Source organism: Delphinapterus leucas, chromosome 4 (genome assembly GCF_059928025.1).
Source record: "Delphinapterus leucas isolate spDelLeu-1000000601 "Yukka" chromosome 4, BTC_Dleu_Yukka2, whole genome shotgun sequence".
Taxonomy (NCBI): domain Eukaryota; kingdom Metazoa; phylum Chordata; class Mammalia; order Artiodactyla; family Monodontidae; genus Delphinapterus; species Delphinapterus leucas.
In genome coordinates, this window is record NC_143132.1 from 141486594 (window position 1) to 141511191 (window position 24598).

The 24598-nt window shown below is 36.5% G+C and overlaps 1 protein-coding gene across 9 annotated transcripts in view; it reads right to left on the reverse strand.

Moving 5' to 3' along the window:
- The window catches only part of TBC1D5 (TBC1 domain family member 5), a 536700-nt gene that overhangs the window by 415695 nt on the left and 96407 nt on the right, over nt 1-24598 (reverse strand). Inside the window, exon 3 of one of the 9 annotated variants that reach the window (XM_089911184.1) lies at nt 5274-5387. The exons of the other annotated variants lie outside the window; for them this stretch is intronic. The gene's annotated coding sequence lies outside the window, so the exon portion shown is untranslated. The remainder of the gene's footprint in view (nt 1-5273; nt 5388-24598) is intronic. 9 annotated transcript variants of the gene reach the window in all.

A 24598-nucleotide genomic window follows, 5' to 3' on the forward strand; every position in this document is an offset into this window, starting at 1 on the left:
AGAAAACAGAGCTCACATGGTAATAAGATTCAGTCATGTATATATTATGTTATATATAAATTATTTTTAGGAAACAGAGTTTAATTCTCAAGTATGAGAATTTAAAAAATAAAGACTAAGTTCAAAACATACTGTGGTATATATTTTTTTAAACTACAATTCCTCTATTTTGACCCTTGGTAGCTTAGTCTATTTTGAGCTCTATTTAACCAAGATCTGGTACCTAGAGACCACTTAACATAACTTTATTAATTTGCTAAGCCATGATATTCTGAGTTCAGCTTAGGCTTCCACATGCCCAAAACATCCATCTATAGATTGGACAGTTCTCTTCAGGGCTAATCCTTCCTCTTGTACAAAAACCTCTCATCAGACCACAAACTATTGGCAAAGCAGCTGAGCTGCATTTCCTAATGGACTGGCCTTCCCAGCTTCATATAATTAACAATCTCAGTGTGTCTGCATGAATGAGTGACTCATTAACTTGATTTTTGTTTTTAAAGAGTCAAGCTCTTAAACTACAACAAATATTAGTTACATAATATCATATACTTTTACAAAACCACACAATTCAAATATACACAAGCCAAATTATAACACTCTAAGGAGAATGTATCTCAGAAAATTCCAGAATTCTCAAGACTTCAAGTCTTAGCAGAAATGAATTACATGTACTAAAAATATCTACTTTACCTGGCATTTTTAGCAACTAGAATTCTGCTCAATAGCACTTCTGATTTTCCGAAGGCAGGGCCCATTTTAATCATCCCACAAAGGTTAACTTATGTTCAAAAGAGTTTGTTTGGGCACAGAAAACAGGACCAAATATTTTTAAAAGGAGAAACAATAGTCTTTTAGTAACCAGAAAGTGTGATCAGGTAGGAAAACAAAGTTCACCATACATGGAGGTTCATTTTATCAACTTCTGTGATTAAAGATCAGTAGAGTATGTATCATTTTGGGGAAGCACAACAGTAAATATTAACATGTATATATTAACATGCTCAGTTGCGACAGACAAATCGTGTGAGGTTTCTGTGAGTTAAGCAAAAAAACAGGGGGCGGGGGGGTGGCTTTGTTAACATCCAATAATGCAATACAGAAATTATATTTATGCTGCATTTAATAATAGATGCTTTCATGATACTGAATAGACTTTTTCACACAACGATGAAGATCATTCACCAAATTATTGTGACTACTATATTATATTCTGGAAAATAATGATAAATCATACAAGCCTGCTATCAGTCCCAGGCCCATTTATCTTTCCAGTCTCCCTCTTCTAAACTATGATAGACTAGAACACAAGAAAAATGGGTCTCTTATTCCATCACTACCCTACTGCCCACCTCCCTGCCCTTGCCCCCATAAAGTCAATCATAAGTTTCTTAAGTAGGGTTTAATTTTCCTCAAGTATTTTTATTATTTTACTCAAATCTTTGGTTATCTATGATATATGGAACGTGAGAATATTATTATTAATGATAACATAAGATAAAGGACTAATATAGCATTTTAATAAGGAAAATTATGATTAGTAATTATTAATTTATATGGAAAAATTTATTTCATAATTTTTGGAATATACAAATGAAATTAAAATAATTAGCATAAGAAATATTTGGTTTAATATAATTAAATGTGAGAGAATGTCCTTCAGAAGAGAAAAGTTAAATATAGCACTTTACAATAGTAAAGCTTTGTAAGGGGTCAGCTCACACATTTTAAAAATCTTTTTTTTTAAGTCATACATACACTTTGACAAGCAGGTAATTTCTATACTGAACAAAAACAACAACAACAAATAACCCCAAACAAGTAAATCATATCATGGCCCCCAAAGAATGATCCCAACACACACCAATAGCTTCAGATAAAACGGGAAATTCCAACTCTGGCTATACTGCGCAACATAAGAAGAAAAGGGAGAAAACTGAGAAGAAGTGACTTAACTAAATTCCCCTCCAACAGTTAATTTTACTGAGGAGAAATGATTAACCATGCAAGAGCTGCTATAGCTGTTAGATTAAAATCAGGTATTTTCCAGACTATCTTTTGGAAAATAAGATACAGATAATATCTCAGAGAAAAGTGATCTAAAAAGTCAGGTAACTATTGATTTAGAAAGCAATAATTTTTTAAAACCATCATTATTTGCAAGCAATTTAAGAGAGTATCATTAGATTGAGATTATTATAACCCATTAATACAAACTGCAACTTAACATATCTTCTCAATAACACCTAGTGTGCACTATTTTAAAAGCTCCATAAACAGTAGTATATAAAAATGGAATACAAATTTAATACATTTTAAAGTTTTACATAATGACCCATGGGGCCTGCAGCCTCCCTCCAACATGACCTACACTTTTACTCCACGTCCATATAAATTAGAATCCACATTATCAATCTTTCTGTACTCATTCTACTTAATCACTTAATACACCTGCACTTAACTATCAATGTTTCCTTTCCCATATTTGAAACCTACAGATATCAAAGAGTATGAAGAAAAAGAAACCAAAATTGGGCTTAAAGGGGAAAAAAGATAGAGCACATCTGCAAATTCATAACTGACCCTCTAACTCCCCAACTCCGTCGCATTCCTGCTGACTTCTGAAGAGCTACCATCAACCTACAGGATTCAGAACAGGACCTACAGTAGTCAAGGAGCAAAATGGCTGCTCATTTCTTAGAGAACAGATTAACAATCTTTTTATGTATGAAGTTTACTAGAGGTTTTCTGTTATTAAAACACTGCATATCACGCAACCCATTAGGAACAAAATTATAGCAACATTTCAGTAGATTCAGAAAGAAACATTTTGATAATATTCAACACCACTCATGATTTTTTAAATCAAAAGCAAATTTTAACTAGAAAAACAAGAAGGGTACCTTAAAGTGATTAAGTGAATGAATGCATCTTTCAAAAATCCACAGCAAACATAATACACAATGGTGACACACAGAAGCACTATCCTTTACAAAAGAGTAAGACAGATGCCCACCATCATCACTTTTATAAGAGATTGTACTAAAATTTCCAAGACAGCACAATAAGATAAAAAATAAAAGGCAAAATGAATAAAAAAAGAAACAAAGTTGTCATTTTTTCAGTTATGATAGTCAACTGAAGACATCCAAGGGGATTTTAAAGACACTTTATTAGATTTAATAGGAAAATTTTGAAAGTTTGCTGGATATAAGGTTTCTGATTTTGATTTAACATGTCCACTTTCCCTAATCCATGATTATCTCTTTCCTTTTTGGTGTCTATAGAGTTGAGTCTTCCTTAAGAGTCACCAACCAGAACTACACAGTGTATTAAGGGCTAAAGTTTGATAACAATAAGATAATGTACCTCCTTTCTCAGATCCTGTTACATTTTCATCCCTTTCTATTCTTACACCAAATTGCTTCTATAATTAAAATACGCTTTTAGCGGCCGCTTTTGGCCAGATCATCAGAGTAGGACAGTATTTCTAGGTATACGCTATTTCCAATATATCCCATTTCTTTCCTATATCAGAATAAACCAGTCACAACTCATTATTCTTAGTAAAACATAACCCAATTTACTTAAAATATCACTTTCCGGCTGACAAAACTGAGAGCCCTTTTGCCAGGCCCCTGGCCACCTGCAGCCTGCAGTAGTATTCCCGCACTTATTCCTCACCATTTGCTTTACCAGAATCTTGCTTCTTACATCTTGAGTACCATGTGAAAATCTGGAATGTTTCACTGCATGCTTCCAGAAGGTTCCCGCTGCTTACATATACCACTCCATTTAAAAGGACCTACTCACCATACTTTTCATTTCCTATCGCTGATTCAGTTTCCAATCCATGATGGATTTTTTAAATTGTCACTTATTTTACATTTTACAAACTTTTTCAAAGCCTAGCAAAATACTAGCCTTACTTGCCTATTTAACTTTTCAAAAACTCTTCCTATTTTGCTTATGGGACATTTTTCATCAACATTCTCTTTGGAGAAGTACAAAACCCTTTTTATATAACTCCTGCCCTTTCCAAGTTACTGAAATTGTACTCTCAAGCTCCAAATGTAATGTCCTTTCCCACGTCCTTACTCATTGATTTCTCTATAGCCCTAATATCTAAGATCTGCTTCCTAAAATTCTCTTTCCCTTGCTTATATAACTTTTTTTTCCAACAATAGACCCATCCGTTTCTGACCCTTTTTCTGATGCTGCCACCTTATGAACATACAGGAGGTTCTCCAAGATCTTTCCTTGGCTGATTCCTTTCTCGTTTCACCCTCTCCCCCGCCCCTTTTTGGCTTAGCTGTCTCATTCAAATTTCATGCCTTCAACTAACACTTTCTGTCCTCATGTCTCTAGTCCTGGCCTGGATCTCAAGAACTAGGCCACAGCTGGCATGTACGTAACACCCAAAGTAGACACTGTCAGTTGGATGGATATTGGCTCAAACGACATCTCAGCACTGCTCTGGACAGTCACCACACTATCAGATGGAGGCAACACTGAAGAAGAAACCAACTCACCACATCCAATCATTCCCTAAATGTCTCTACTGGATAATCCATATCAGCACCTTATAGACAATTTATCAAATGCAGAACTCATTATCTTTCTCTAAAACTTTCTACTCACCTGCTTCGCTTTGTAAAAAAATCCTGAGTCTTCAATAATTCTCTCTCTTACCTTCAGATCCACTTTGTTATCATATCTTACTGAATAACATTGTGGTATCAACCAAATTTGTCTCTTTTTATTCCCCAATGTCATGTCCTAATATAAGCACTTAATACCTCTTAACAAAGCTCCGAAAACTGCCAGCTTCCTAACTAGTCTCCCATCTGCAGTCTTTCTTTTTCTCAATGTTACTAAGTGCTGCAAAAGTAAACTGATCATCTCATTTACCTATGAGCATCCAATAGCCACACAAATTCCATATTCTCACAATCAGTATCCTTGACAATGTGGCTGTTAGTTACTTCTAATGTTACTTGTATGTCTCCACTCTCTATGTATTCTACCAAATATAATGTCTCTATTCTTTACTCGTGATGTTTCTTCTGTCTGGGTCTCCCTTTCCTTTGGGCTGGAGAAAACTAGAGAGTAGAAAGATAAGCAATACAACCTGATAATGCAGTAGATAAATGTGATGAGTAAAAAAGAGATCAAGAAAATTACTCAGATTTCCAGCTTTTACAATAAGATATGTAATGACACTAGTCACTTAAATAAAACTGGAGGCATTTGAGGGAGGGGTTAGAACTTACACTGTGAAGTGATTTGACATCTCAAAGTGGAAACAGATACCAGATAGGCAGGTGGACATGCAGATCTTGATCTCAGAAGACAGGTGTAGACTAGCAATGTCACTCTCAGAATAACTGTAATAATAATTTATTTATAACTGTAATGAAAATTTATGCCATAGGTTTGCTTAGAAAGCTAATATATATAAATTTCAAAAAGAAGATAGAATTTTAAAAGAAGAGGCCTAGAACATGCCATTAGAAGCCAAGTAGAGAAAGAGCTAGAAGACTGAAAAAGAATAAGCAGAAGAATGTGATTTTATAGAAGCTAAGGAGGAAAAACACAGTTAGAAGAAGGCATGGTCTGCAATGCTGAATGCTACTGAGAGGAAAAGGAAGAAAGACAAAGATAAGAGGAAAGAAAATCCCATGAGATTTAATAACACAGAGGTCTTAAAGGTGGCCTTAGTTTTCACAATGGAGAAACCAGAGTGGAGTTGCTGGAGTGAGAGTGGGAGGTGAGGAAATGAAGGTGAAAAGTTGCCAGGTAGAGACAACTCCTTCAAAACATTTGGCTATGGAAGGGAAGAGAGATATCACAGAGAATGATATATAATAATAGACATAAATACACATGTAAATACACAGAGTGCCTCTAAAGCTCTTGGAACAGTGCATTATTTTCTCCCACTGTTAGCTCTCAATGCAACATTCACTCCTACCAAGGTCAAAAACAGGCAAGAATGCCCACTATGACCACTATTACTTTCCTTCTGGACATATTAGTCACTGAAATCAGACTAAACCACTAGAAATGTAAAAACTAAGAATTAGAAAAGAAGAAAAAAAGCTATTTGCAGATGACCTGATGCAGGTGAGCTGGAAAACCCTAGAAAATCAATGATGAAACTCAAAAAACAAAAAAGAATTCAGCAAGGTAGCAGGATATAAAATAAACATGCAAAAATCACTCACATATACAAATGAAACCAGATAGGATATCTAATGAATGAGAAAGTCCCATTTAAAATAGTAATAAAAAACTATTAAATATTTAGGAATAAACAGAAATGTTCAAAACCTACATGAAGAAGAATAAACACTCTTCAAAGACACAAAAGTAAGCCTAAATGACAGAAAAGAAACACCCTTGGTTAGGACATCTAAACATCAACATGTCATAAATTTACAAATTTAACTTGCGCTAGACAATTTGATTCTGAAGTTCAAATGGAAAAGAAAAGTTCAGGAAAAGCTAGGAAACATTGAAAAGAAACAGATATGGCGGGGGAAGGAATGACTCTCATTAAAACATACTACAGGGGGTTCCCTGGTGGCACAGTGGTTGAGGGTCCGCCTGCCGAAGCAGGGGACACAGGTTCGTGCCCTGGTCCGGGAAGATCCCACATGTTGCGGAGCGGCTGGGCCCATGAGCCATGGCCGCTGAGCCAGCGCATCTGGAGCCTGTGCTCCACAACAGGAGATGCCACAGCAGTTAGAGGCCCACGTAATGCAAAAAAAAAAAAAAAAAGAAAAAAAAACCATACTACAAAGCCTCTATACTTAAAACAGTGTGGCACTGCTGAAGAGACAGACCAATGAAACGGAACAAAGTCCAAAAATAGATTTAGCTACGATAAAGTGACATCCCAAAACACTGGTACAAGAGTGGGCTTTTTAACAAACTGATAGACCTTTGGGGAAAAGAAAAAGAAGACAAAAACTTGATCTGTTTCTCACACCATACACAAAAATAAACTCTAACTGGATCGGAGATTTAAGTGTAAAAAATGAAACTATACAAATACTTTTTTATAAGTTGAATTCCACCTATAACCTGGGAATTACAAAAGAAAAATCTTTCTAATTAGAGCTAAAATACAAATACAAAACTTATACATGAGAAAAATACCAGAAGCAAAATCAAAAGAGATATGACAAACTGGAAGAAAACATTTACACTATAACTCATTGATAGATGGTCAATATCATTACAAACAACTTTCAAAAAGACAAAATGTCCTATAGAAAGTGGCTTTTTTAAAATTTATTTTTGTCTGTGTTGGGTCTTCTTTGCTGCATGCAGGGTTTCTCTAGCTGCAGAGAGCGGGGACTACTCTTCGTTGAGGTGTGCAGTAGTTGTGGCTTGCAGGCCCTAGAGCACAGGCTCAGTAGTTGTAGCACACAGGCTTAGATGCTCCGCAACATGTGGGATCTTGCCGGATCAGGGCTCGAACCCGTGTCCCCTGCATTGGCAGGTGGATTCTTAACCACTGCGCCACCAGGGAAGTCCCTAGAAAGTGGCTTTTAAACAGACGAAAAGACATTCAGCTCCACTCATAATAAGATGAAATGCAAATTAAATGTACCCTGAGATACCATTTCTCATCTATCAGATTGGGAAAAATTCAAAACGTTCACAGTACACTCTGTGGGCAAGGCTGTGGGGAAACAGGCACTCCCAGACACTCCTAGTGGAAATGCAAAATGGTACAACCCTATGCAAAGGAACTGGGCAATATCTCATTAAACTACTTAAGCATTTACTCTTTGAACCAGTGAGCCCACTTCCAGGAATTTACCCTGAAGATAAACCTGCAACAATATGAAAATGCATATACCCAAGGATATTCATCACAGTGTTATTTTCAATTGCAAAATACTGGAAATTACTTCAATACCCATGTGTAAAACATTGGTTGAATAAACCATGGTACGTACACAAAATAAAGTAGTATCTTTAAAAATGAATGAGAAATCTCTATAAACTGATATGAAGTGAATTCCAAGAGATATTGAAAAATGAAAAAAAGCAAATTGCAGAAGAACATATATAGTACACTACACTTTTAATAAGAAAGGGGAAATTTAAAAAATGTAAGAAAAATTATCTGCTTATCCTTATAAAAGGAAAGATGAACTAAAAAACAGTAACGTTGCTTACCTATAAAGGATGGAGTAAATGGGGAACATGGAAAGACCTTTTCATACAATTTTATTTTTTGGAAAAGTAAATCATTTTCTACATATTCAAAAAATTAAATCAACAAGGATGTGAAGCTGCAAGAAAACTAAAATGAGTGCACTCAACTGTATTTTACCGTATCCACACTTAACCCTATCCACACGAATTATAAAGAAAGAAGTAATCCAAGTAATTATGAGTACAGCATTTGATTATATATACTCACAGAACTGGGTGGCGTGAGGGTGGAGAACTTCAAACAAACCTTGAACGGGTTAAGTTTTGGGTAAGTGTGTTTGTTCTAGTGGTATAATGAACCAATTCTGAAACTATTTTAGATCTGTTATGGAGTTGCACAAATAAGTTAATGTGTTGATGCTGCTGGAAGCCAATACTGTCACTGTGAAAGAAGGGACACATAAATATGGAAAAGTGGAAAACAAGAAAGAACCTGTGGAGATGGATTAGAAATAGAGATACTGGTGTGAACTAAGATTTCTAAAATGTGAATATGTGTGTTTACCAGTATGCATGTCTGCATACATTTATGTATCATTGTAAATGTGTATACATACATACGCCCATACTTACTTCCTAGCACTCTCTCCTCTAAAAGGGCCTAAAGGCCAAGACCCCACTGTGATGAGCACAGTCCACTAGCAAGGAGAACACTAATACCATTCCCCCACTTAAAACAAGCAGAGCTCGGGACTCGCCCAGTGGTGCACTGGGTAAGACTCTGCACTCCCAATGCAGGGGGCCAGGGTTTGATCCCTGGTCGGGGAAGCAGATCCTGCATGCCGCAATGAAGATCCTGCGTGCTGCAACTAAGACCTGGCACAGCCAAAATAATAAAAATAAATAAAGTAAATAAACAAAGTAATTAATTAATTAATTTTTTAAAAAACAAACAATCAGAGCTCTTCAGAGAAATGGCTGCCAAGAGCCACTAGGGCAGAATAGATCAGAGGTAAGTCTATGACAACTTGCTTTGCCAGAAAGTAAGGAAGCACTCAAAAATCTTACGGGGGAATGCCATGCACTTCTACTAACCAAACCTGGACAATTTGGGCATCAAAATAATGAAGTAATGAATTACAAACCACTGAAAAGAACAGATATCCATGGGCTCATACCAATGATAAACGACTGAATGAATAAGTAAATCCATCAATCAGTCAATCAGAATGGTTTTTGCTTACAGCAGAATGCTGATGCTGACTGGAAGCAGGGCTGGAATTGGAAAGTCAGCAGTTTGCAACCTTTATAGAAAAAACTGTACCAGGCAAGGATCATCAACAGATGCTACATCTAGGTGGAAATTCTGATGAGGAGCAGGATATTTGCATGATCTTGAAGTGTTGCCCCACTGACTGCTTATTACACTCACAAGAAGGAGAAAAAAAAAACAACTAACTCTACAGTGGAGAAATCTGATAACACTCTGACTGAATGATCAAAATTAACATTCGCAATGTGCCTCCACATGAGATATCCCGAGAAGGATACATCATTATTTATGTAGTTTTCTGGTTGGAACAGAGAACCTGAATCTAATCACGAGGAAACAGCAGACAATCCCAAATGAGGAGTGACAGGCAGACAGACAGACAGACAAATGAAGGACTGCATCATTCAAAAATGTCAACGTCATAAAAGAGAAAGAGAGGCTATGTGACCATTTCAAATTAAAGGCTAAAGAGACATGACAGCTAAATGCATTAGCTGGTCCTAGACTTAATTCTTACTGAAGGGAGAAAATGCTTATATAAGGAATGTTATTGCATCATGTGACAAATTTGGAATATGGACAACAGATTAGATATAAGGGATATAAGTATTATACTAAATTTACTGAAGCTGGTTATTGTACTATAGGTATGGAAGAAGAGAACATCCCTACTAAGAAATATACACTGACATACTTTCAGGCATAAATGCAATCTCTGCTCAAAGTTCAGGGGGAAAAAAATGTGTGTGTGTGTGTGTGTGTGTGTGTGTCTCGAGGGAGAAAGGGAGGAGACACAATCAAATGATAAATGAGGTAAAATGTTAACGGTAGGTGAATCTGGGTACAGATTAAAGTATTTTTCATTTAATTAAAGTTTTTTTAAAAGTATTTTTTAAGCCATCCACTTGCTATTTTTCCTACCATATTTTTCCCACGTTAAGTTGAAGACAGTGAGGCCCCAGGATGTGAAGTCATCAGGAGGTGAGCCCACTCCATCTTACTTCAGAGTCTAGCACTGATTTTAACTATCACGATACACTGCATTTAAGACTTACTGGCACCTTTAGCTCTAAGATTTCCAAGGTTGTCTGGTCTGCCCTATCTTACCTTCTGCTATTCTCTCCTAATTTTCTTTCCTCTGTTCCCCTAACTGCAGGCCCCTATCACTACAGTTGCATCCTGCCTCAGGCTCTCCAGTATACAGTACACTGGCCAACTTTACTTCTTACAAATCCTCTGGGAAAATCCTATTTTAGCTGGAAAACCCTGGATTTTAGCTCTCATATACTTACTAGGCTATACTTTACCTTCTCCAACAGGCACCCTGGGAGGGCAGAACTGACTCTTTCTTACTATTGTATGCCCAAGGTCAAGTATAAACCTTACTCTATATTTGGGATTTCAGTAACCATTCATTGAGCTGAAATGTTTAACTTGCTTCATCGCTCGTTCATGGCTTTCCTCATTCTAGCAAATATTGGGAATGCTCAATTTCATCCCTTCCATTTGCCCACCAAATCTGACTGAGATCTAGTCAACATTCACTTTCTGGAAGATGCTTTCTCAGTTATTCCAGCTCTGGAAACGCCTGCCATGCTCAATCCCTTCGGCACACAAGGGCTGTACCAATATCTTTTGCACTTATTATAAATAACAATATTGGAAAGTATGTTTTATGTGGCATAACATCACAGCAATTTCAAAAGTTGTCCTCATCTCTTATTTTGATTAAGAAAAATAAATACTGGAGAGAAGCCAGTGTGTGCATCTGCTAAAGAAAAGATAAGAAACACTGTGTTAAAAAAAAAAAAAAAAAAAGAAAAGAAAAGAAAAGGATGCCGGATGCCATGGTCAAGTAAATTTGGAAAATGCTAAATTGAGTTAAGCTACCCCAGGTTCTCAGATCTTTTAATATAAATCAATGTATACTGTGATTATCCTAGAGAGGAACAAAATATACAGTGCTTTCCAAACTTACTTGACCATGGCCTCTGTGTACTCAGAGCATCTCCTGGGAAAAACAAACCACAGAATATACTTTGGAAACGCTGACTACGCTATTACTGGGAGAACACATATCTGGGAGAACAGAATATCTGGAACTCGCTAAGACACTTAAAAACCAAAAGAGGGGCTTCCCTGGCGGCGCAGTGGTTAAGAATCCGCCTGCCAATGCAGGGACATGGGTTCAAGCCCTGGTCTGGGAAGATCCCACATGCTGGGGAGCAACTAAGCCCATGCACTACAACTACTGAGCCTGGCTCTAGGGCCCGCGAACCACAACTACTGAGCCTGCGTGCCACAACTGCTGAAGCCTGCGCACCTAGAGCCCGTGCTCCGCAGCAAGAGAAGCCACCGCAATGAAAAGCCCCTGCACCGCAACAAAGAGTAGCCCCCCGCTCGCCTAGAGAAAGCCTGTGTGCAGCAACAAAGATCCAGTGCAGCCAAAAATAAATAATTAATTGAAAAAAAAAAAAAAAAAAAGAAACCAACTGCTTAACATTAACAGAGTCAGGTGAAGCTTCCCACCTATAATGTCTATACAAAGTAGCAACTGATTCTAATTGTAATTAGTTAACAACCAAAACCCTGGAGTTCTACATCCAATACTTGCCTACTTCAGGGTCCCATGAAAATTCTGATGTGAACTTCCTACTGCCTCCTCCAACTCCTGAACTGCAGATGACCAAATGCAATCAGCCTCCCACAATTACAACACACACATGCAGAGCAAATGAGAGGTTTTGGCTGAGAAACATTAAAGCAGTGCTTCTCAAATTTTAATGTGTATACAAGTTACCTGGTATACAGGTATACAAGTTACCTGTTGATCAGAATGCAGATTCTGATTCAGTAGGCATGGGGTTGGGCCCAATATTCTGCATGTGCAGCAAGCTCACAGGTAACACCCATGCTGTCAAACTAGGGACCTCACTCTGGGGGAGAGTTCCGGGCACCTTGTGACAGAAAAGAGGCCACTAACTTATGAGTATCCAATGGCTGTCCTTCAAACTGCTTTTCAGAAGTCTAATTCTCCCAAATGAAAACAATGAAGCTTTCAATCATTTATAAAAACTGAAACTGTGTACAATAAAGAGAAGATATTAAAATCATTATTATCTGCTAACAATTATTTTTCTTTAGAAACGGCAGTTTCCTACAGATTGCCGTGAAAGTGCATGTATTTATACAAAAATCATTTCTTAGTCTAATGCCCACACCAGTGACACAAAAACGCCTTGACATCCATGGTGGTCAGGAACTGTCTCCACCAACAGTGACTTACAAGGCTGCAAAGAGAAACTATTATTGCCATGCCTCCACCCAAAAGACAATGTATAAAGCCAGCATCTTTCTCAATGATTTATTGAAAGCAGCAGCTCATTTTAATAAAACCATCCCAAAACATAAAATTGATTGAACCAACTGCTGTGGTGGGCATACACAACAGCTGATCAAAATCATTCAAGATTTTTATTCGTAACAGATTTTCTTTCAGGCTTTGAAAATTTTTTCCCATTCTATACTTTTATCTTGATATTGAAATCACTGAATTGCAGAAAAAAGAAGTTTTAAATCTATGGAATAAAGTTTTAAACTGCAAAGTAAGTCAATTCCAGAAAATAATAAACCAGATCACATACAACTTAATGCACACACTTAAACTAATACCCACTTTTCTAGAATGTACTTTGAGTGACAAAAATTAAGAGTTCAAACTGGGTCACCTCTTGTGTTGTCGAAAATCGTGTGGCTTTTTCTAGGGATAGCACTGCCACCACATCACACACAACATATCACCCTCATTCCTTACAAAGGCAAACTTAGCACAACTAGATATTATTTCTCTTTATAACTGTATTTCTTGATATTAAACATTTTAAGATTTTATTTCACTAAAAAACAAAGACATTTATTCTTTCACTGCATGTTAAATGATGCCTTTATTTGACTTTTTATTATAAAGTAATTTTAAAGTATTTTTGTCACAGTGAAGGACAAAGATAAGCCAACTGTTTAGATTCCTCTCCTTCATGTTGTGTCTTTTTGATCACTAACAATACTGCGTGAACAGCCAACAGAAGGCTGACATTTCATAAAATATGCAGTGATAAAAACTAATACTGTAGCATCTGGGAGCGATATATAAAATGCAGAAATACACCTAATAACTGTGATCTTAAATTACAAGTTACTAAAAGCTAAAGAAAAAGCATACCTAAGAATAAAAAAGTGGCAAGATTACAAAGGGGGTTTTTGTACTCCTGTTCCTAAAAACAAAGTTTTAAAAATAATTTAAGTCTGTAACACTTTCCCTGCTATTCTACACTTAAAAGCCAGCTACCTTCTAAGAACAGGGTTTCTGTACTATATACCTTTCAACAGTTGAAGAATACATTACAAAATCATCATTGAAAGGGACTGTAGAGTGTGCAAAGGAAATTCCTTTTTCTCAGATACTTAAAAAATGTCAAAACTGATGATGAAGAAGCAATATATCACTTTCAAGACACGATGCCAGAGACCACCACCAAAATAAGTTTTAAAGACTATAATAATCTCAACAAACATACTCTTAATGCCTGTACTAATACATCTTTTCCTAATCTAAGCCTTAAATTAAAGTCCTTGGTATACAACAGCAAAGTAAACTGTGCTCAAATATGTTTAAATAATTTTAACCTTACTGCTAAACATTTGTTTTTCAATAGTGGGAAGCAAGTAAGGCACTCAATGAACACCATCCAAGAGCAAATCATGTGAATTATCTTTACAGCATTTGGTTTAATATTCCACCTATATCCATCAAAATCACAGTCCAGCAAAAGTGCTTTTATTGGGTTTTTTTAATATATATGCTAAGGGGAAGTGAAAAAATAAAAGCCATATTCAGCACTTCAAAAAGCCTGAATTATACTCTAACTAAAGAAAATATACAGCAGTTACATATGTGGGAGGCAACGGTCCTTGTGCTTATAATTAGCATCTGCATTTAGGGATTCCACCGCTTAATGCACACCCACCGCCTGTTACTCTTACCACGGCTTTTTAATGTCACTTAATGGAGATAAATACTCTTTCCCCTCCTCATATTTACATCAACGCTATTTAATTTTTTTAAAGCTGTTATAATAGGTTAAACAGCAGTCTCAACATCACTCTTCATCTCCCACTGGACAAAGAATGACATTACAGGACTGAGAACAGAGAACGCATATTTACATTCATAATGTGCCTAACTATAACATTCATGTAAATTATGATTTTACATTTGCAAATACAATAATTTTTTGTTTCACAGCATACTTTGCCATTCTCTCAACATTAACTTTCCGTGGTTATCACAATCTCAAAAAACCATACCTATGAAACAAATGATGTTGTTCAAGCCATTGGAAGAAACACTTAAAGCTAAAATAATCATGTATCTAATAATGTACTTAATTTTAGTCTAATCTTATTCTTCTATAAAAGAGAGCTTTAGCATATTAAATAAAAACTTTTCATATATTTGAGTTTAGGGAATCTTCCTTTTAAAAATATTTTCACTACCTTTTAATTATTTCACATCAGGTTACCTACCATATAAATGATATACAAATTTACTATAATTGTTTAAATGTCAAAAATATATGAATCATTCTTTCCATTACTTTGTCTACTGAATTTAGACTTAGAGCATATCAGTATTATGTACATTTAGAAGAAAACAATTGTTTTACCATTTGAAAACCTATGATTTCAAGAGTAATTTACTCTATCAAAATTTATTTTTAAAAATTATACATACCAATAACAGCAGAGAAAAAAAGAAAGCAATTCTTGGGTTTTTCCCTTGTCAAAAAAGTAGTAAACCACATTCCCCAACTGTGATTAAACAGACACTGTTAAATTCGCTGGAGAATATTTATCTCTCCCCTCTAGAATGTAAAGTTCATGAATATAGGGTCCTTACTTCTTTTGTTTAACTCATAATCAATAGTGCCTGGGTATAGGTAATCAATTAATATTTATGGAAATAATGAGTGAGCAAATATCAATGTATCATCTGAGATTTGTAATGCATGAGACTTAGTCCATAAGCGAGATCTAAAGAAATATAACATGGTCCCTGATCTCTTGACACTTAAAATCCAGTTAACAATACAGAATCTAGACCCAACTACAAACAAGTACTAGTGCAAAACACTAAACACAAAGTGCCTTGTGAGAGGCAAAAATCAAAACAGGAGTTCAGAAGAGGGTGAGATTACAGTAGACCATATTGTTCAGAAAGATTTCACGAAGTGTACAGGACATGAGCTCCAAGTTAGGAAAAAAGTACACAAGCTTTAGATGAGCATGTTAAGAAGAAAATACGAAGGACGTCATAGGGCAAAAAGAAGATTGAAAGTACTGTGAAATGAGGAAGGATATGCAAAAGTAGGAAAGTTCTCAGTACGTTGGGACCATCTTGACAGAAATGGGAGAACTTTTGCTACTCACTAGTGGAAGATAAGGCTAAACAGTAAACTAGGACAACTTTACAAAAGAACCTTGAAAATCAGGCTAGACTCAATATTTTGTAGTAACCTACTGGGGAAAATAATCTGAAAAAAATATATACAAACATATAAGCATATATGTAAACTGAATCACTATGCTGTACACCTGAAACTAACATGACACTATAAACCAACTATACTTCAATTAAAAAATATATGAAATCCCTAACAAAATCAGGATAGAGATTCCAAATTTCAATCTACAAACAAAGTGGGGCCATTAAAGATTCCTAAGCAGAAGAATAACAGAGTAAAAGCAATGTTTTAGGAAGACTAATCTGACAATTTATGGGATGGATTTGAGGATAGAAAGGATATCAAATACTTCAGATCTGAGGAGAGCAAAAACTTCTGTAGTATTCTAGGAATACGGCTGTAAAGGAGTGGATGAGGCTGGCTTTTGAGAACGGTAAGGAACTGACAGGAGCAAAAACTACTAAGACTATAAACTAGCTAGATATGATGGGTAAGGGAGATGGAGACAATGAATTCCTAGGTCCAAGATAAAGACCCTAAAGGATAATGGGAGGGAAGCTAAGAACGGCTTAATTTTTCTGGGAAAAAAAAAAAAAGGTCAGGGGCAAAATGATGCTTTCAGTTCTCCCAAACATTCACCGTATTGGGAAGCAAAGTATTCAAAATAGTAGGAAACGGAGAGATGGAAACCTGAGAATGTAGTCAAATGCAGAGCTACAGATTTTACTTTCTTTTTTTTTAACTTTTTATTTTATATTGGAGTATAGGTGATTAACAATGTTGCGTTAGTTTCAGGTGTACAGCAAAGTGATTCAGTTATAAATATACATGTATCTATTCTTTTTCAAATTCTTTTCCCATTTAGATTGTTACATAATATTGAGCAGAGTCCCCTGTGCTATACAGTAGGTCCTTGTTGGTTATCCATTTTAAATATAGCAGCGAGTAGATGTCAATCCCAAACTACAGATTTTAGAGTGCACTATGAAGATGTAATAGCGCAAATATGGAAAAGGAAGGGAAAGGAGGAGTAAAGAACAGAGACTGAAGATTATACCACACAATTTAACAAATTCTATAAATATACCTGTGGAAATTAACTAAAATAAAATGAAATGAATTGACTGGTGTCATTAGACAGTTCAGCCCAGAAGGAATGCCTAGAGGAAGAAGGACACAGTGTCCACAGAGAGAGAGCTCACAAAACCTCACCCAAGCAGGGTTGTAGAAAGTACACAAGAAACCATAATTTGTAAATATTCTGTTTTTCTTTTTGTTTTAGAGAGAGAAAATATTAGAATATAAACTAAATACCTGAGGAAACCATAAAATGTTTAAATACATTACTTCCTACTGTATTGTTTTGCTAAAAGAAAAGGCTAGGACATTTTTCTTTTAAAATGTCCCAATTCTAGAATGCACATAAATTCCCATAAAAGTCAAAAGCAAAAATATACTCATCTGTTCTTTATCCCTTATATAAATTGCATTTCTCGCCCCCCCCCCCATTTTTTCACATCTATATTATTTCTTTATTTCGTTCTCTGAGGTTTAGGTCAGTTATCTATGTAAAGTAGGTATTATATTTTGATATTTCCTAATTTCGATGAAGTATTCCAATGAGAAAAAAACCTAACAGGTATTGTACATAATTTTAAAATATACACACACATTTTGTTTTTTGTTTTGTTTTGTTTTTTTGCGGTATGCGGACCTCTCACTGCCGTGGCCTCTCCCGTTGCCGGAGCACAGGCTCAGCGGACATGGCCCACGGGCCCAGTCGCTCCGCAGCATGCGGGATCCTCCCGGACCGGGTCACAAACCCGTGTCCCCTGCATCGGCAGGCGGACCCTCAACCACTGCGCCACCAGGGAAGCCCTACACACACATTTTGAAGCTAATTTACAGGGTAGAGTTTATAGAAGAATGTAAGAGTTCATGAGAAACAGAAATTAAGACGCATCCCATCCCCCACTGCATCCACCACTGGGCCTGGAACCCAGAACAGCAGCGCAGACTTCAGGAAAAGAGGCTCAGAACACCAAACATAAATGTAGATGTATAATAGGGTTTTTTAAAGCTGTCTTCCAGAGTGCGCTTTACCTCAAGAACCCGGAGAATAATTTAATTGTGACAAGCTTTAGGGATTCCAACGGGTAGGGAAAAGCTTTCCAAGGTTTGATCTTCATCATGATACATACAGAAGAGACACGCTCATTCATCAGTCCAAGCAGTACTTGCTCTGAGATAAGTACGTGAATGCATGCACTCCACGTGGGTGTCATGCTCGACTGAAAGATATTTAAGCTAATCAATAAGTCAGATATGTTCTTAAAAATGCTAAGTGGTTGTTTATGTGTGTTAGGCTTTCTGTACGGCATATTAATGTACTTTTCCTGTATGATATAGTGAACTCGGTGATGATAAATATGTGCTGTGTCTGCCACCTACATTTCCACTGACAGCAAATGGAGTGTAAAACTGGCATTGTAAACTGAAAAGAAAAAAATTAACTTTAGAGATATGTAGCACAGGTTTTGTATCTCAGGTGTTACTTAACTGAATCTAAACTCTGATGGATTCTCTACTAAATTAAGGACTCAAGTATCTATAAATTAGCATGTATCCAATATCTACTTAGCTTATAAAGATACAGGGTTAAAAATCATAAATTGGTCTTTTTTTTTTAGACTGTCCAAGGAACAAATTAATCTATCTAAATACAAAATTGTATTTTGTGCTTTGGGAAAAATTCCAGATTACAAATTTAAGTTGAAGAATAGACATAAATGGCAATTTGGTCTTCAGACACACATAAAATACATAATTGTTTTCTTCAATTAATGTAGTGTAATTGAATAAATTAAAATTTGCAAAAATGTGAAACAGAAACATTCAAGTACTTACTTTATTTAAAAAGGCAGCTGTACTCGTAAAATTGTTTCTAGAGTATAAAACCACCCCCTCTGAAAAAAAATCAGCAGCTATTTAAATGAATACAATGCCCAGTGACCTCTCTGGTATAAAATAAAGTCTAAAGGTAGAGGGGGAAGAAAAAGCCTGTCTTAATTCCTCCGCTCCCCATGCAACAGTCTAAGGACAGCGTCAAGCACAAGTAGCTGCTCAGATTGAGACGCTACAACCTCAGGATTCACCGGTTACACTGTCACTGAACACTGAGGTACATGAGAATGGCAGGCTTCAAAGGCAAAAGACTAAAAGAATGATGGAAGCCATCACACCATAAAACATGTGGCTCCTTTACCCATAACTAATGGGCAAAAAAGAAATGACATACACTTCCTCCTTGCTGACTTCTGACAAGTCAGCCAGGAAAACGATTCAGAGCCTTTGCAAAGGTGTCAAAGGGACGCAGGAGAGGGAACAGAAAAGGAAAGAACTGAAACATAAATTTAAAAGAGAGGGAGGAAGAAAGCTGAGCTTTGGTTTTTATTCGTGTTTTAAATAATTCAACTAGCTACTAAAATTGGATGACCATATAATTTAGCAGCCAAACTAGGACATTCCTAAGAGTGAAAAGGTGTGTCAGAGGCAGAATAATTCACCAACTCCCCCAAAGATGCCCATGTCTTAATCCCTAGAACCTGTGAATATGTTAACTTACAAGGCAAAAGGGCCTTTGAAGATGTGATTACAGTTATGAACCTTGAGCTGGAGGGATTATCCTAGATTATCCTGTTGAGCTGAATCTAATCACATGAATCAGAAGGAAAGATGCTATGAGAGGAAAAGGGTCAGAGTGGTGCAAATGAGAAGGATTCAAACTGCTGTTGCTGGCTTTGAAACTGGAGGAAGGGGGCCATGAGCCAAAATGCAGCTCCCAAAGAAGCTGGAAAGGGCTCGAGGTGTATCGGCAACAAGGAAATTGGAGACCTAGGTCCTACAACCACAAGGAATTGAATTTTGCCAACAAACTGAAAGAACAGGAAACATTCTCTGACACCTTGATTTTAGCCTGGGGAGACCTATATTGGACTTCTGAACTATACAATTATATAATTAAAAATTTGTGCTGTCTTAAACCAATAAATTTGCAATAATTTTCCTGGGAACAATAACAAACAAATACACAGGTGCTAAAAATAATTAAGGCAGGATAGCAGGCATTCAAAGGACTGTCTCAAGCAAACCGGGCTTATGATCACCCTGCTCAGAACTAGCACCCACTTGCACAACTAACTCACTAGTATGTGTTTCTGAACAGAATCTTTTTATTTTTAGTTTATTCATTTTATTTTTGGCTGCGTTGGGTCTTCATTGCTGCACACGGGCTTTTCTCTAGTTGCGGAGAGCATAGGCTACTTTCATTCCGGTGCACGGGCTTCTCATTGTGGTCGCTTCTCTTGTTGTGGAGCACAGGCTCTAGAGCGCAGGCTCAGTAGTTGTGGCGCACGAGCTTAGCTGTTCCACATCATGTGGGATCTTCCCGGACCAGGGCTCGAACCCATGTCCCCTGCACTGGCAAGCGGATTCTTAACCACTGTTCCAACCAAGGAAGCCCCAGAATCATTTTATCCAATACAGAATTCATACCTTTACCTTAACAGTGGAAAATGCTAATCCAAATCATTTTTAGTTGTCTTAATTCATTTCCAGAAAAGAATTAAGCCCCGCAAGAAGTTGCAAATAGTCATCAAATACCCACAATTAAAACTTCATTCCAAGTATTAACACCTACTAGTTTCTTTCATTCTGTATTATATCATATCCTTACTTTTTTTCCTAATAAAATTTTTCACCATTTCTGATAACAATTCACAACCAAATAAAATAGAAAAGGTTTGACTTGCCTTTCTGAAAAGTCCCTTTCCTGAGCATGTTAAAAACAACTCACTCTAATTTAGGCAGAGGAGGCTAGATAATACGCTTCAATAGAAGAGGTAAAGTGTTCTACTTAGGCTGAAACTTAGACTCTCCTTTCAGATGAAAAACAAATAACAAAACCAAACAAAACCAAAAAAACAATGCGCTGTATCATTGAGAAAACGGAGCCAGGGGTCTGGATGAAACAGCATTTTCTCTTTCAACATAAGTTACTCCTAAAGAGATTTGCATTTTGTTATGCTTGAAAGACTATTTCTAGAATAATCTACTAAGAATAAAGTCATTCTAAAACTGAATATAAATTTTTAAATTCAATGTAGTTCTCACTAAATTTAATTTAAAATTAAATATAAAATTATTGGACATTGAATGTATCTCCCCCATTACATATTTTTTAAGAAATAGCTTCCTTTTTTGTACTTAGTATAAGCATGACTAATTTCTATTCTAAGATTAGTTGACAAGAAAAAAAACTGTCGACTAAATTTTTCTCTTTTTAAATCTGCTGAGGTCCTCCAATATCAAGCACAGAGGCTGTCTCATATTAGGTATTCAGTAATCACTGAATCAGTCAGTCTTTCTCAACTGTGATGGTTAATTTTATGTGTCAACTTGGCTAGGCCACAGTACCCAGATATTTAGTTAAACATTATTCTAGATGTTTCTGTGAAGGTATTTTTTTTAGATGAGATTAACGTTTAAATCAATAGGCTGAGTAAAAGAGACTACTGGGCTTAAGGTGGGTGGGCCTCACCAAACTGGTTGTACGCCTTAATTTTAAAAAGCCTGATCTCCCCTGAAGAAGAGGAAATTCTACCGACAGACTGCCTTTGGACTTAAAATGCAACATCAGCTCTTGCCTGTTGGCCTAACCTGCAGATTTTGGGCTTGTCAGCCTCCACATTCATGTGAGTCAATTCCTTAAAATCTCCCTCTCTCTCTTTTTCTGTACACACAAGCGCACGCGCGCACACACACACACACACACACACACACACCCCTACCTTATTAATTATATATATTTCTCTGGGAAAACCTAATATATCAGTCTTATCAATGAATTGGAGTTAGATCACAAGACACAACCCATTCCCCATCCCTAACCAAGGATAACTTTTTGAGTGTAAATTTATAGAAGAGCTGTCCACAAATGAACTGCAGTGGTATCTAAAGAAGGTTTCCTAACAGAATATTTCATAAAAAGGGTGTTTTGGGGGGAGGGGATCAATTTTGCTGTGCTAAATTCAAGTGTGTTTAAGTACACTTAGAAGGTTACTAAACTGCTAACACACTTAACAATCTAAGACAGTAAGTAAGATCTTTTAATGTTGGGCTACATCAAATCCTAGGCATGAAGGGAGAAGATGTAGAACTTTTAGTGCTCATCCCAAACTCTCTATTCCAGCAACAGCAGATAGGTTTTCTCACATGGAAACTCTGGTTGACCAGTAACGGTTCCCTAAAATAGAGAACATTATGAAACTATCTTTGGCTAAACAAGAAAGTATGCCATGAGCGGATGTCTACAATAAGCACAGGAAAGGGGATGCATGTAAGCTACATATTTGCCATTGCAGCTTTAGCCAATTGTACACTCTGCTGAGAGCAAAGTTACACAACTGGCCCTCTTCTTGACCACGGTGAGGTATACAATATAGGAAATACGTGTATGGGGGTGAGGAAGAAGGCTGAGCCCACTACAATAACAACGAATGCCAAACTCTACACTTCCACAGCTTATCTTCTGACTTTTGTACTTTATACAGTTAGAACTTTCTTATTAAATCAGGTGCCATTTGGCGCAGTTAAGGTAGATAATGTAAGATTATCTATCTTTTTTAAATAATCAATTGAAGAGAAAAATAATCCAGGATTAGCAATCTGAATTAAGGTAACTAACAATAAAAGTTGCTTCAAAGATTTTTTAACATCATATGACAGGGAATCTCAGATCTGGCTAAAATCTTCCAACCAAAATTTTCTCTTAAAAGTGGACCTCTTTTAGAATTTGGCTAATGTTAGAAGTTAGGTCCTAGGGCTGAGAACGATAATGCAATAAAAAAGAGCACTATAAAAGTTAGAAGACAAAAAGAAGGAAAACATGATGCCTAAGAATAAGATGATTTAGTCACCATACCTTTTTAAGAATTTTGCAGTTTAAAAAAAAAAAAAGAACAGGTGTTAGCCATCAGAAACTATTGGTCATTTGATTCTGCCACAGTCCAGGCTAAAAAATAAAAATAAAACCAAAAAGGTCACAATTTTTTCTTTAAAGCAAAAATCCAATGCTCTTTTGTCAAACAGAAAGGAAATATTTGAAATAAAATATTTTCACAAAGAAAGAACTACGTGAGTTTCATTATTTCTATACCTAGAATAATGCAATCAATTAGATAGTAAGCCCCTACTACATGAGATTCTATTAAAGAAATAAAATACTCTCATTAGGCACAGCAGTCTGCCAGGAAGTACAAAACTTCATAAACAATCCCTGCCTAAAACATTGGTGATATAATCCTACACTTTACCATCCCTATGCGTTCCTTTCATCTATATACTTATGTTGATAATTATTAAAAGTTAGATGTAAATGAAATTATCATATGTAATAATACACTTTATGCATACATGGAAGGAATGTTAAAAAAAAAAAACCATCTAGAAAGACAGTTAAGGTCTTACCACTAAGGTATTCTTGAGGGGGTTATTATTTCTGAGGATACCAGGGATCCCATCCATGAACCAATTACTTTTCTAAGGGGCCAAATCAATACCTCGGAGAGAACCCCACGATACCATTTAAACATTCTTCACAAAATATATACAAACTACATTCTGAGCGTCATCTGCATTGTAAGTAGACGGTAGCAATGCAGGACACAGAGTAGGTAAGAGCATGACTTCCACAGCCAAAAAGCCTGAGTTTGTATCCTGGATATAAGGTTTTAGGAAAAATGACTTCACATTCTCTGTGCCCCAGCTACTTCATCTGTAAAGTGGGGACCTAACTTATAAAGTAGCTGGGAGGGTCAGATGCGAGGATCTGCATGAGGTGCCCAGAACTACCAGTGCCTGCCACGCAGGCAGCACTCACTCACCATGCTTCGCTCCCCACCTTCCTACTCCTCCTATAACTACTAATCCTTCTGTATTCTTTTCTTTCCAGTGTAATAAGGCCACCTTTGCAACATTTCTTGGCATCTGCTTCCCAGAGCATTTTTTTCCCCTTACACAGTTTGCTGGAATATTTTATTTGTGGCTGGCTCTGACTTTATGTTAATTGTGCTTTTTGTTTCCTGCAAAAATGCAGTGCCTTACTATTGCTGTATTTAGAATTGTCAATTTCAAAATCTATAAATAAAAAGTTAAAATAAATAATGTTACAGGAAGCTAGTCCTGATTATAAATGCAGACTAATGACTTTTTCCCCTGCAAAAAAAGAATAAAAAGAAATGATCTGAAATAGCCCAAAATCCATTGCTTGCAAATAGTATTACATGGTATTACTTTTTTTATTGGTTCAAAATCAGGTAGTATTAATTATTAAGTAAGACCTCAATGAGTTAGTTTGTACAGATTTGGGGTTTGTGATATCTATTCTGCATCTATTTGGTTAATCATGTTTTAACATTTAAGTATTTTTAAGATTTCTGTTTTTCCAGTACTTCAGCTCACAACACCCTTCCACAGGCATCTTTTCATCAGAAAACCAGAGCCCACTGAGCCTGGCCACCGTACTCCAGGCACGGTGCTCAGCTCACCTCCAGGAGGCGCTGTTCACAGA